At 32.4% G+C, this 13455-nt stretch overlaps 1 long non-coding RNA gene across 1 annotated transcript; it reads right to left on the reverse strand.

The window, feature by feature from the left end:
• Window positions 1–7449: 7449 nt before the first annotated feature.
• Window positions 7450–11907, reverse strand: LOC126889745 (uncharacterized). Its single transcript, XR_007700160.1, has 2 exons — window positions 11601–11907; window positions 7450–11092 (listed from the first exon to the last, which is right to left on the reverse strand). It is a non-coding gene; the product is annotated as an uncharacterized LOC126889745 (long non-coding RNA).
• Window positions 11908–13455: the final 1548 nt, after the last annotated feature.

Here is a 13455-nt window from a genome sequence, read left to right on the forward strand (position 1 = left end):
AAGTTTCATTCAAATGTAAAAATTTGGCGTTTTTCGCTTTTTACTGCTTTATTGTATCGCGTATTATGTACAGTGGAACCCCATTAACTCGGATTAATCGGGACCGCGGCCGATCCGGGTTATCGAAAATCCGGGTTAGCCGGAGATAATGGTAAAAATTAATAAAATATGGTATGCTTACAGATAAACTCCGTTATAATTGTCACACAGACACTGGTAAACCACGTTCGCATTCCACACAAAACCACACATACAAAGCGTCGTCAAGAGTCTCATTCTTAGCTTTATTAGCTTGGCACCGATTGTCCAAACGGTCTTTTGTTATCATTTTGAAAAAAAAATTCTTCGATTTTAGTTCTATTTTTCTTCCAATCCGATACTGTAGATGTACCGACACCATATAATGCTGCAAGATTCACCTTCATCGATTCTACTTAATGCTTCTAGTTTCTTTTCCATTGTCACTACAACATTTTTACGTTTTGTTGCCCTTATAGACACACGACACGCACACAAAATCTGAATAGATTTACGAACGATTTAGAACGGAAGCGAACACTACGGCTTTACTACACACAATACCGTCTCTGATGTTATGTTATTTAATAACAGTGATGACTAAGCCCATGGTTAAAAAAAGAATTTTAATAGTCTTTTCTAAACAATGCTAAGACAGTTTCAAATAAATAAAGGATAATACAGTTGCCTGTTGTTTTCGATAACACGACAATGAATGTGGTGTGCCATGAGTCATTTTTACTATGGTATATGTAGTTCAAATTACACAAATACCCATTATCTCTCAAATATTATATTACATAGAGTTGGTACAAAACCTCGTGAACCTTGAAAATGCGTATGTACGTATAACCGAAATAAAATGAAGCCAAAAACATACGACTATTTTATTTGCTGCGAATTGCGCGACAGGGTCCCATCTGCACCCTGATATTTTCAGTAATGTCGGATTCAATCGTTTCGTTCGTATATTGACGTCACCAAATGAATGAATTAGGTTCACGAGATTTTGTAACAGCAATACATTTTTATTGTTGAAATGTTTGTCTGATAAAAATCGGTCCGGGTTAGCCGGAGTTCCGGGTTATCGGGGGCCGACTTATCGGGGTTCCACTGTACTAAGACGAAATAAATTTGTCACTGCAAAAACATCGGCCTGAATCCCCCGAACAAAAAAAAATTTATTAATAGCAAGCTGAAAATTTGTTAACAGCTTAATGGTGTCTAGTCGGACAAACTTTGATGTACGGGAACACTGGAAATGGGGAAGTTTTAATTGTGGAACGTGATTTTAATTGCGGAACGTGTCATCCTGACAAGTTTTTGATTGTGAAAACTGTTTATTCAATAGCAAACTTTATGTAATATATAAAAAAATGTTTGTCCGACAAATATGTTGGGCATTTTAGTAAGTCCGACACGTAGAACATGTCAAATTACAGTAATTATGTTGGAGGTAACATGGAGTTTAATGAAAGGGTAACAAATCAATTGAAAGTTCTCTCCGACAAATAGACAAGGCGAAAACGGCGGGATCTTTGGAGAAAGTATTCCCATGTGATTTTTTTGCATAATCACATTCGTGAGACATTCCAGTAAGATTCAAGAAGTCGCCCACGCTAAAAGTGGTCCAGATTTAAAAAAAAAAAAAAATTTAATTAAATTGCAAAAATTAATGTTTTTGGCTGGAATAATTTTTTTTTAGGTTTTTTGGACCATTCTGGATAAAAAAGGTCTTTTAAAATTTCTCTCTAAAGTTAATCGTTTTCGAGGTAAAAGCATTTTAAAATTGAAAAAAACGAAATGGCGAATTCAAGGCTTAATAACTCGGTTAAAAGTTATTGACAAGATCCTGAAGAAATTTTTGTTATTACTTTAATTGATTAAGCTGTTATTTTTAAGTAAAAATAATGAGCGCCATGCACGTATTAGGCGTCCATGATGAGTGCGAAAGAGATGCCATTCAGGCAGTCCAATGGCGCATCTCACTCGCACTCACATTTACAGCCGTGTCCATACGATCTTACCACTCATTATTAATAATTAATAATAACAGCTTAGTAATAAATTAATGACACAAATTTCTTCAGGATCATAAAGGGGCGGCTTTAAATTTGATTTAGTCACTTTATGACTTTCATAATAATCATTTTTAACCGAGTTATTAAGTCTTAAAAATGGCCATTTTCGCGTTTTTCAAATTTAAAATTACTCATAACTCAAACACGATCAACTTTAGAGAAAAATTATAAGAGACCTTTTCTGTCCGGAATGGTCCTAAAAATGTAAAAAAATTCTCCGGGCCCAAAATATTGATTTTTGCAATTTGATTAAAAAAAATTGTTAAAAAAAATTGGACCACTTTTCGCGTGGGCGACTTCTTGAACCTTATTCTTGGGTGTCTCACGAAAGTGATTATGCAAAAAAATCTCAGGGGAATATTTTTTCCAACGAACCCGCCGTTTTCGCCTTGTCTAAAAATACATGGGACGTTTTCGTAGTCTGACGTCCGAAACCTGTAATCTGTAACCTGGGCCACAATTAAAACTTCCCCTGTTCCAGTGTTCCCGTACATCAAAGTTGTCCAACTAGACACCGTTAAGCTATTAACAAATCTTCAGCATGCTATTAACCCTTAAACGCCCAAGGGTGGGTAAAAAATGTCCACCTAATGCGGATTCTCTTGTAACATATTTATTACGTGCTTAAAAATTTTTCAAAAATTATTTATTGTTAAAAAGACAGGCCTTTATCGAATGTTAATTTGGTTCTAGCGATATTTTTGAAAATAAAAGTAATATCGTGAGTTTAATGTGGGTGAGCATAAAAAGTACACCCTTAGTAAAACTTGTTACTAAAGGTTTGTATATAATTTCTCGTTGGAATGAACATAATCCATATAATTATCGACGTATATTTACATACTCGACACAATTATCGGCCAATGAGGAGCCTGAAAAGAAGAATGTGGAGAAAATCGACAAATCTGAATTACTGGCTTTTAATGGTATGTTTATTTTGATGTACATTGTAATTTTGTTGTAAGGTTTTTAAATTGTTTAAATTAATATTATAGATGATGCTGTGTTTATTAAGCATAAGATTCTTAAGTTTAATCCATTTCCAACAACTAACAATAAATATATTAGCTATTTTCGAGGTGGACATTTTTTACCCACCCTTGGGCGTACATGGAACCTAAAAAAGGTTGGGCGTTTAAGGGTTAATAAACTTTTTTTTTGGCACGCGTGATCCAAGCCAAACAAAAGTGTAACAAAATAATCTGAACGTATGTCGAAAATCATTTTTACTTGTGTTTTCGTATATTTTATAATCACTCATCAACTATTATCTTATTACTATTACATTGTAATAAATAATAATATTTATAAAAGTAAGAAGAATTGATTTTAGTACCTTTGTGTATATTTCTGAGAGCAATAGTACAATCCGCAAATACTATCTACAGTTTAATTTCTCACCATACAGGTACACTTGTAGTGCAGTAAGAGGATCGTATCCTAGAGCAAAGTGATCTAATCGTGTTCGACAAATTCATTTGTTATCTCTTACCCGTTTGAATAGACAACTGGTCATGTATCACTCCTGAACTTGATGAAATGTCAACACCCATATCCCTTTTCCAAGCTGCATCCCTCGAGATGTAATCTCTCGACACTTGCGAAGTTAAACTGAGCCGTGCACAGATGTCAATATTGTGTCATGTTGTCTGTATTGGAAATGTTTAAGGAAATGTTGAATATTTTTTAAATACACTCTGGGCCAAAATTAACCGCTCACCTTAAAAATGGGTCATTTTGATGTCTCGTATTTCCTAAACTTGTGGCCCCATTTAAGTGTTTTTTTTTTAATATGTTATAGCCTTATTCTTTAACAATATTGATGTAATAATATTGTGGCTAAACAGGTAAATGTTCATTGTATACCGGGTGTACGAATCAAACTGTGTTTTTTTCTCAAAGTTCGCATCACCCTGTAGAATATTCTAGCATTTATAAAATACTGAGGTGGTATGTAGTCTTTATCAAAATACAAATAACCACGTAAGAACAAGAAACATAACTTCAAAAATAACGATGGAGTCAGACAGGGTGGTGTATTGAGTCCATTATTGTTTATAAGCGATATGGACGAAGTAATAAAAGCTTGCTGGCCAAAAACAAAAAAAATATATTGCAGGATACATAAAAATGCAAGTAGTCAAAGTAGAAGCATGTGTATTTGCAGATGATATAGTGTTTATAGCAAAAAGAGAAAAAGACCTTCAAAAGAACATGACAATGTGGACAGAAGAATTAGCCCGATCAAAGAACAATCTGACCCAAAAAAAAATAAAGGAAGGATGAAAATTTGGGAATAGGTAGTTGAAGTTGTCTATTATTATATAAGAAAAAGTTAACAATTCTACATTTCCTCCATTTTTTGGAACACCCCCTCTCGAATATGAAAAAAATACATTCAAAATAAGACAGGAATTGGATAAAATGACTAGTTCTAAACAACTTTTCTTCTACAGAGTTTTTTCGCTAAGTCAATACTTTTTGAGTTATTTGCGAGTGAATATGTTCATGATTAACAAAATAAAACATGTTTTTGGACGGTTTTTCGGAGATAACTCAAAAAGTAAGTATTTTATCGAAAACAATTTTCTTAGCAAAAATATAGCCCATCAAAAATTGAAAAAAATGGTGTATACATGAGGTCTGTAGACCAAGCAGAAGCAAAGTTGCAGCTAATGAAAAGTAGGTTCTTCTTCGTCAAATTCCAAATCGAATATTTCAATGTGAAATAACCTAAAAACGGAGCACTTTTAGGGGAAAATTCATTTTAACTTTTTTAAAGTGTTTAAAAAAAGGTTTATTTTTGTTTTTAAAGAAAACTTGTGGTATTAAAAGTAAGTGAATTACGCTCCAAATATTATTTGTCCCTTTTATTTTTTGGTAAAAAAATCGTGAATATCACCCCCTAATTAGCATCACATATACGTTTTAACATTACCACTTCACAAGTTACTTTGTCTATGTATTATTTATATGATCTGTAAGTTTCATCGGTTCAAAGTGCTTCGTTTTGAAAAAGCTGTAGTCAAAATGGCTTGAACGAGTAACAAAACACGAGTTAGGCAAATTTTGAACAGCAATAGCATATCCAATTTTTGTCTAAGAAGAAAACAAAAAATCAAAAATATTCAGAAAAGCAAAACGTACATTTTATTACTCATTGAGATTTTTGGTATTCCTAATTTTTTTTAAGTTAATTCCATAAAAAATTACGATTTTTTTCCAAATTAAAAAAAAATGTTTTATTTTAATTTTTTTTCAAAACTGAGCACTTTAAACCAATGAAACTTATAGATAATATAAACAATACATAAGTAAATAACTTGTAAAGCGGTAACGAATAATTTTATTTGAGAAGCTAATTAAGGGGTGATTTTCGCCATTTTTGAAGTTATACTTCTTGAGGCGCGATTGAGATTGAGGGTGAATTTATATTGATCTGCGCGCATGCCCACACCGACAGTATGGTATTAGTCGTTATACGGGCTCTGATTGGGTGATGAAATGATCTGTCAATAATAAATAATTGTTCAATATGAAGGTAAACAAATGTACAATATATTAGTTTTATTGTTGTGAGGACAGAAACAAAAAAGTTTATAATTGTAGTGACATTTAAATAGTTTTTAAAAGCAACAGGTACGTACCTAATAATTGTAAATGTATCATAGGTACCTACCTATTTGAACCTACCAAAATACATAGTATGTAATACTTTTATTTACATAGTTTGATTACCATCAAAATTTCTATCAATGTTCACCTAATATATTGTTTTCTTACTCTATGTTTTGTTGTATTTTTTCAATTTTAAATCATTTCAATCCAAAATCAAAATAATTTAATTTAATTCAAAAAAGTCAAAAGCTTAATCCGTTTAGTTAGTCGATCTTCGCACATAATGACACATTGCCTCCGTGGCGAAGCGTTTAAGGCGAATGAACCCCAATATACCAACCGCGCTGATAGCTGGTTCGAATCCCAATAAAAACTTTTATTTTTTTATTTTTTTTATACATTTTATGATTGTAAGTATATTTATTATATAATTTTATTTTCAGAAAATACGTATTTAGTTAAAAAAATTTCAGACAATTAATGTTCAGAAATCATTTGTGGCATTTTTAATGCGTTTACACAAGTGTTTTATTCTTTTATCATTTTAATTTTTGGCACTGTTTTAATAAAAATATTTGAGAAATAGTAAGTATAAATTAGTCTAATATTTAAATAAAATAAAAATAAAAAATATATTAATTTCGTTTAAATCGTATAATAGAAGTATAACTTCTTACGTGCGTACAAATTACACACACATTCTTCTTTTACCCAAAAATAAAAGGGACCAACAATATTTTAAGCGTAACTCACTTACTTTTAATGTTAGAAGTTTAAAAAAAAAACTTTTTTTTAAACACTTTAAAAAAGTTGTAATGAATTTTCCCCGAAAATTGCTCGGTTTTTGGTTATTTCACATTGAAATATTCCATTTGGAATTTGACGAAGAAGAACCTACATTTCATTGGCTGCAACTCTGCTTCTACCGGGCCTGCAGACCTCATGCATACACCATTTTTTAAATTTTTTATAAGCTATATTTTTACTAAGAATATTTTTTCGCTAAAATACTTACTTTTGAGTTATTTGCGAAAAACCGTGCAAAAACATTTTTTTTTTTGTTAAAAATGAACACATTCACTCGCAAATAACTCAAAAAGTATTGACTTAGTAAAAAAACTCTATAGAACAAAAGTTACTTAGAATTAGTCATTTTATCCAATTCCAGACTTACTTTGAACGTATATTTTTTCACCACCGAGAAAAAATGTTTCACCCCGTATTTTCCAATTTTTGTAAAATGAAAGGGGTGTATAATTGGAAACGTTTTCTTATGTAATAATAGACAATAATTTCAACTACCTATTGCCAAATTTTCGGGCGCATATGAAATGCCTCCCGAAGACGGGTCTCTTACCTGTCGCTAAAATGGTCACATACGAATTGCCTCCCAAGCTCTAAATAAAATTACATGCTTCTAATCTTTATGTGAATGTGACACGTTGCCACATCTTCGTCTCTTTGTAAATTTTCGGCAAAATTGGTATGTTTTTATTTAATTTATTTTATTTTTAACCTCTATGTATTAAACCTTTATTGACACTATATTTCAATAATAATTTTTTTTATATTTTTCATATTAAGTAGTATTTATAAACTTCAACTAACTTTCAACTAACATATTATTATTAATTAATTATTATATCCATATATAATTAGTTTTATAACCATTATATATAATAACCATTATTTTTTGTTATTAATAATTTAACAAAAAATAAAAAACCTAATAAGTATTTTATAGATTTATTAAAAATAACATCACAAGAAACTTATTTGGAAAATATTACAAAATGTATATAGAAATATAAAATTACAAAATATTTTTCCTAAATTTATATGATACTACTTCAAATTCTACGAATTCTAATCTATGCTGTACTTTCCGCAACAATTTTTTTTTGGTGTCGAAACAGAATTCATTTTAATGTAGGTATTTATTTGAAATTGTAAAATTATATCAATAAAATTATTAATGTTAGGATAAGGGCAGTAGAAAGAAGAATTATACTTGGAATGAAAACGTTCGCATGGGTTTGTGGTTCTTTGTAAGGATGAAGAGTCGTCAGCCCAAAGATGTGGAGGAAATGTCGAATTTTCAGATATGTAATTATGCACTTACTGCAAAGGTACTAGTACACTTTAGATGACCAAAAATAAGCATTTTTTCAAGATATTTTTTCTTAGAACGAAACAAAAAAAATCGTAAGGCATTTGAAAAAGGAAGGTTTCCTACGTGATAATTAACCACCGTTAGTGAAAAATTCCGCAAAAAAAAGATTTTACGGAAATTTGAAAAAATTCTGTGAAAAAATCGCCCGTTTTTCTTCAGTGTTTCATGGTTAAAAAATGTTTATTTTTTATTTTTTGGTCAAATTGTGGTAAATTGTCACGTAATAAACCTTGCTTTTTCAAATGCAGTACGATTTTTTTGTTTCAGATATCCCAATCCTGAGATTAACTGTCCGCCATAATTTTTCGAGGCCTCGACTTTTGCGCCCTCTACAATATTAGTGTACATGCATAAATGAAAAAAGATACATTTTTTGTACTATCTAAGAGTTAGATATTAATATGTAAAAAGTTTTGTGTTCATTTTTGAAAAAGGTTCTGAGAAAAAAATTATTGAAAAAAATGGTTATTTTTGGTATTCTAAAGTGTACTAGTACCTTAAGAATTAAAAAATGAAAATAGATAGTACCTATTTAAATTATGATTTGGCAACATTGTGTCATTATACAGAGATTAAATAGACAAAATATCAGCCTAAATGATTAACGAAACGGAGGCATTTCGATTGTACCTGGGAGGCATTTCATGTATGAAAATATTTACCTGAAAAAGTGGGAGGCATTTCGATAACGCCGAAATTTTCATCCTTCCTTTATTTTTTTGGAGGTTTTCTTAAAATTTTGCGTTCCCTGATCGGGCTAAATTAAAACCATACAACTTAAGAGTAAACACCGAGAAAACTAAAGTGATGGTAGTAACAAAAAGCAATACAAAAATAAACATTAACATTAAAGGAAATATAATCGAACAGATAGAAGTATTCAAGTACTTAGGGATAACTTTGAATAACAAAAGGACACAAGAAGACCAGATTGGTGCCAGAATAAACTCAGCAACTAAATTATATTATGCACTATACAAAAACTTCTTGAACAGAAAAGAAATAAATACAAAAACTAAAATGTCGTATACCAAACATTGTACCAACCTGTGTTAACCTACTGGGCAGAAAACTTGGTACTTGACGAAAGACAAACAAAGCGAATGCAAGCAAGTGAAATGAAATACTTGAGGAAAGTGCTGGGTGTTAAAAGAACGGACAGAAGAAGAAACGAAGACATTAGACAAGAACTAGGAACGAAGTCACTAAAGGTAAAAGCAGAAGAAAAGAAACTGAAATGGTGGAGACACATAATTAGAATGAACGAAACTAGACAGGTGAAGAAGATATGGGAGGCGAGAAGAATAGGGAAAAACTCGTAGGGGACGACCAAGAAAAACATGAAACAAAAGCATAAATGAGATTCTCGAAGAAAGAGGGAAGACATGAAGTCAGGCGAAGGAACTAGATAGAGACAGAAAAGAGTGGCGTAAATGTGTAGACAAAATTTAAGAAAGCTTGTACACCTCGACACCTACTGGTATAAGAGGCTTTTTCGATTATATATGTATGTGTGTTATAAAATACTGAAATTAAAACCCAACTATAGCCACGTCCTTTCTCAACATTCTGTTTTTTGATTCATTCGCTTATGTTGGACCATAAAAAAATTAGTTACTTTAACAACCAGTCATGTTTTCCATCAATACAGGGTTTTAAGTATGTATTGTAACAAAAATAAGAAAACTTCTGTTGGAGTGAAAGTAGAAAGAAAGATATACTCCAACAGAAGTAAGGAAAAAAAACATAACCTATAGGAATAAAAATGAAGAGAGGTTGGATGTAAAGAAGAGGGTGAAGTGGCTTCTACGTTGAGAAGCCGCAGTAAGAAAAACACTACTTTGCAGTAGTACTGAAGAAAGGGGGATTAAAAGGGATAATAGGGATAGCAGTAGAAGTATGGAGAGACAGAGGCAAACTGAATAGAGTTGGCTAGCAAGAGATACAAGAGAACAACTTGACACTCAAGGATGGATACGGCTCGTTTGCATGCCTGTCAAAGAACAGTAGCTCTATGTAGATAGTAATGATGACTAAAAGGTGAACTAATAAAATAAGAATAATGTACTGAAGAGGAATGAAGATGAATAATTTCTAAAAACGAACAAGATAAATAAATCTAACAAATCATGGGCGCCATGAAAATGATCTTCGATCATTCTCCCAGGTATCTTATACTGCTGTCAAATATTAAATATATCAAACCTGTAATAATGAACATAGAGAAATAATAAAAATAAATGATATACAAAATAAATAAACATTTATTAAAATAACTACTAGATTTTTGACAATCTCTGAGTTACACAAAGTGCATATCATGTGACTCTAACATGACAAAAGTTATATTTGTGCCAACTACAATAACTAATCTGTTACAAATTACATAATTACCTCTCACTTACATATAGGGTACAACTCACATGAGATTTCTACCCAATGGTTATAGTACGCTTGCTACGTACAACTGAATTAAAACCCGAAAAATATGACTAATATATAAATAAATAGGCACAAGACTGACGAAGAGAAAATACATGGTGAATTAAGCAAAATGAATTAATACAAGTTATAAAAATGAAGCTAAGATAAATACCGAAACGATGACCTAAATTACCCGAGCAAATGCAATAAAATAAAGTAGCGACGAATTAACTGAACAAATGAAATAAAGCGAATAAATAACATATTTGGGAAACAAGCAAGTAATATTACAAAAATAAATATCAGACCAATAATAAAATATAAAAACCTAATTTTCTAGGCGTATTACCTTGTGTACACAGGTAACTAACCATAAGTTCGGGAACCTAATACAATAGTATACAAATATGTCATATTAAAAAAAACCAGAGGTAAACTAAATCTGGAAAAAAAATTAATTAACATAGTGCATTAAACTGAGAGTCTGAAATGTAAGAAAAAACCAATAGTTACTAAAACACATCACTAAAGGTTCCCAAACCAATACCTTCATCCAAAGACTTCAAGGTAAAGTCCGATGCTGCAATCCAAAATGAACACCTGGGTGGTACGAAACGGTACCTCCTATATGTCCAGGTGTAGAATGAAAATCAGGAGCAGGAACGCCCCAAGTGTTTCCCAAATAACATACTCCCAATGGTGACTTGACTGTGGCTGTAGTGGTTTCCTGGGTGGTCAAATAAGGGGCTACGACTTCGTTAGGGTTTCTCCCAAATGGCTAAAAAAACATTCCCAGTTTTATCTCCCATATAAACATGAGCAAAAAGTAAAGGGAAGAAAGAAATAATCGAGGAAACTTTTTAGAAGCAATAGTGTAGAAAAACCGAACATTAAAAATGGAACAAAAACCAATCTCAAGTAACCTTGAACTATTTTTGAGTGTGAAGACATGAACAACTGACCTTGAATTTGAAATGGGAATATAAAATATGATTTATCTGAGAGAATATCTGTAAAACTATATTGAATTTATAAAATATTGGATGTTCAATAAATTTAAAACCTACAGAGAAATGATAATTATTTACAATATTAATTGAGAATTGCATATGCTTGGTTATGTCTAACCAAAATCTATTAATATATAATTTTACGTGAATATGGATATTAAATAGTCGAAATAATCTATATAACTTCACCTAATGGCTTCACTAAGGAAATTTAACAATGAAACTAATATTCCAATAAAAACTAACAAAAAATTATTATAAAAAAGATTTTATTACCGGTGATTTCTATTTTGATTCCAAGAGGGGTTGTTTTACCCCCATGTCTCCCTACTGCATAAAACCATTTGTGGTAACTTTTCACCTCAATTAACACTGCTTGGTGTTATAAAATACGTTGGATGAAATCATCCGCCATTTTATGGTACCTATTCGACACAACAGCCAACAGTCAAGTAAAGAACGAGAGCCGTTTCTCCGCCAAGGTAAACGTCAAATTCTCTCAGAACACGAAATAATTCTCGATAGGTGGCGTACATAGTACGTTCCATCACCGAGGTATGACGTCACCTCAGTAGTCCTATACGAGAAATTAGAGAATTTAAATGAGAGACCGAGGGAAAAAAATTATAAAAATAATTAAAGCTAATTCCGTAACGTGACCGTTACAGTATGGCAAACTTTAAGGGGTAATTCTGCATGAAAAAATAATGGCAGTTTGCTTTATAAACGTATGTCCGCAAATGCTTCGTTTCCGAGGTAGGGGGTGTCGAATTTTTTCTTAAAAACTTACGATTTATTTATTGCTTTAAAAACGGTTTAGATAAGCAAACGAAATTTGGTGGGTTTTAAGACGTAGTTATTGCACATTTTTTAAAATGCAATTAAGAATTTAATATTCACCATTGGCGCGCATACGGGTAATATGAGCCGTCATATGATTTGTGGTTTACAACCTTTTTCCTTTTAAAAATCGTTATTAATTAAAGTGTAGGCATAATATATAAAATAACATTAAACCACACGAATGCAATCGAATTGAATCGAACGGAACACAATCGAATCTATAAGGCTGTGGTCTCCAATCTTTTTTCAGTCGCCGGCAACTTCACGTAGTCAATACAAAACATAGGCCATGACTATCAATAAACACCGTAGGTCACTTTCAGAGTCAGCTGTGGTCACCAATAAATGCCGTAGGATGAGTACAGTGTTTTTCGATCGCCGGTAACAACATTCCGATCGTTTTCGTTATCAGTTAAGTGCGATATTTCAACTTGTTGATGAGCAACTCGTCTTCTTCTTCTTCTTCTTCTTCTTCTTGTAATAGGACTATGTCCTGTTTCTTCTGTTACAGTCTTTGCTGCGATCTGGAGCTCCAACTCTCGTACCATCGTTTTTTGGGTCTTCCTATGGGTCGCTTGGTGTTGGGCTTCTGTGTTTTCGTCCAATGCGCCATACGTTCAGGGTCCATCCGATCTACGTGGTCTCTCCATATGCGTCGTCGCGCTCTTGTCCATCTCACTACGTCTTGAATACCTAGCTCTCTCAATGTGTCTTCGTTTCGTATTCTATCTCTGAGTGTGATACCTCTTATGGATCTTAGGGTTTTCATCTCTGTTGTTCTCATTATTTGTTTGATCTTTGTTGTCTCGGCCCTTGTCTCAGCTGCGTATGTGAGTACGAGTCTAACACATGTCTTATAAATGCGGACTTTGCTTTCGGTGCTCATATATTTATTCCGCCAGATAATATCCCTCAGGAAACCAGATATTCTCGCTGCTTTCGTTGCCTGCTGTTTTGATTCTTGCCACAGATGCCTGTCGCTAGATATTTCCACACCTAAGTATCTACAATCCATTACCTCTTCGATTATATGGTCGTCCACTAGTAATTTACATCTAATTGGGTGCCTGGATACTACCATCGATTGGGTTTTCTCTTTGGATAATACTTTTTGGTCAGGTTATACTTTTCGGCGGTTATTTTGAATTTTTGTAGTAGACGTTGTAAGTCATCTTCGTTTTCGGCTATTAAGCCTCTATCATCTGCGTAGCAAAGTATTCTCATGGTTCGGTTACCCATTTTGTATCCATGATTCATTATGTTAACACTACCTATAACTTCGTCCATT

The sequence above is a fragment of the Diabrotica virgifera genome, chromosome 8 (assembly GCF_917563875.1).
Source record: "Diabrotica virgifera virgifera chromosome 8, PGI_DIABVI_V3a".
Taxonomy (NCBI): domain Eukaryota; kingdom Metazoa; phylum Arthropoda; class Insecta; order Coleoptera; family Chrysomelidae; genus Diabrotica; species Diabrotica virgifera.